Here is a 1539-nt window from a genome sequence, read left to right on the forward strand (position 1 = left end):
CTATAAGGAACCATAAATTGAGAAATAACAGCACAGAGGGGCATTTCTTTGTGAAATACTGTGCTGGTCATCAGAAATGAAAGGCAATATCTATAAAGTACTGGAGGACAATCCACTTCCTCTCTCCAGAGACAGACGCAGCCAAGGTGGGTGTGGGAGACTGCAGCGTATACAAGCAATATTAAGGTAATCAATCGTCRTCACAGCTTTGGCAGTGCTGGATTTAGTGTAGTGAGATCCATCGCATTCTGTATTAAGCCATAATTGATTTGATCTCCATAATCTCCTTCCTGGTTGTCGTAGGTAACACTGTGTGACAGTGCTGAGTGATGTGCTTTCGGGCGGGGGGGCTGGAACGTGGGACGGGTCGGCAATGAGGGAGATGGTCCATTCATATTCATCAGCGGGGGGTTCGCTCGAGGAGGGGGTGCTCGGGACAACAGGGGAGTGAACTGTGCCACATACAGTACCAGTGTACAGCGAATACGCCAGAATTCGATTTTCCACATTACAAAACACTGGCGTGATAAATGGCACCACTTCTCATCGCGCCGTAACGACAGAGCAGAGCAGGCCTGACACAGTCTCTGTCTCTCATCAAACTGATTCGCTCACGATGTCATTACACAGGGTTTTGTGACGCACCCCTCCTGTGCATAAAGCCTTTGGTTTTAAATGCACTTTTAAATGTCAGCTTTGAGATGCTGTAATTCGCTGTGTAGGACCTTTTCAGAAAAGACTAAATGTATTTCTGCTTTCCCCTCTCTCTCTGTGTGTGTGTTTTTTCTTCCTTGTTTTTTTTTTCTTTAAAGTGTGCCAACACACAAGCACTGAAGAACCCTGGTTATTTTTCAGCAATTATCCTTCAGTCTTCTTCATGATTTCCAAATCACTACTCCTTCTGCAGATTTGGAAAAACCACTGAAAAAAAATCCTCAAACATTACAACATACAGCTCAATAAAAACAGTTTGCTTTGACTTTTTGTAGCACATTTTTGCAAAATGAGTGAGACAATTTGCTATCTAATGGTTTTTATACAACTGCACTTGAACTTTTAGGATTTTTAGGGACTTTACAGCAGAATGTTCAACTTAGATAACATAAAGTMACTATTTTTGAGTGTCACTTCTGTAGGACTTATGTTTTTTTTTTCTCAAAACCCCCTGGAGTGCAGAGAGCACCCACCCAAAGTCTGACTCCTGTTATATCTGAGCTCTGAATTTTCACTTCAAAACCTGAARTGGAGTCTCTCGAATCTGTCATTCTCTCCTATACTTTGCTCTCCAGACAGATAAAACTGCACACATATAACCACTAAATCAGGGATGGGTAACTGGTGTCCTGTAGGCCACATCTGGCCGAAGGGTGATTTTCATCTGGTCTGCTAAAAAAGGCCCCACTTTCCCCCACAAAAAATAAAAATAAAAAAGCACTCAAAGCAGCTCTTTAAATGAGCAACGCTGTCAAATGATTAAAATTTTAATCTATTAATTCCAAGGTAGCTGTGAATTAATCACGATTAATCACGATTAATCTT

The 1539-nt window shown here is 41.7% G+C and overlaps 1 protein-coding gene across 4 annotated transcripts in view; it reads right to left on the bottom strand.

The window, feature by feature from the left end:
* The window catches only part of ptprub (protein tyrosine phosphatase receptor type Ub), a 311934-nt gene that overhangs the window by 5885 nt on the left and 304510 nt on the right, over positions 1 to 1539 (bottom strand). The window lies entirely within an intron of this gene.

This window comes from Austrofundulus limnaeus, unplaced genomic scaffold, assembly GCF_001266775.1.
Source record: "Austrofundulus limnaeus strain Quisiro unplaced genomic scaffold, Austrofundulus_limnaeus-1.0 Scaffold148, whole genome shotgun sequence".
Taxonomy (NCBI): domain Eukaryota; kingdom Metazoa; phylum Chordata; class Actinopteri; order Cyprinodontiformes; family Rivulidae; genus Austrofundulus; species Austrofundulus limnaeus.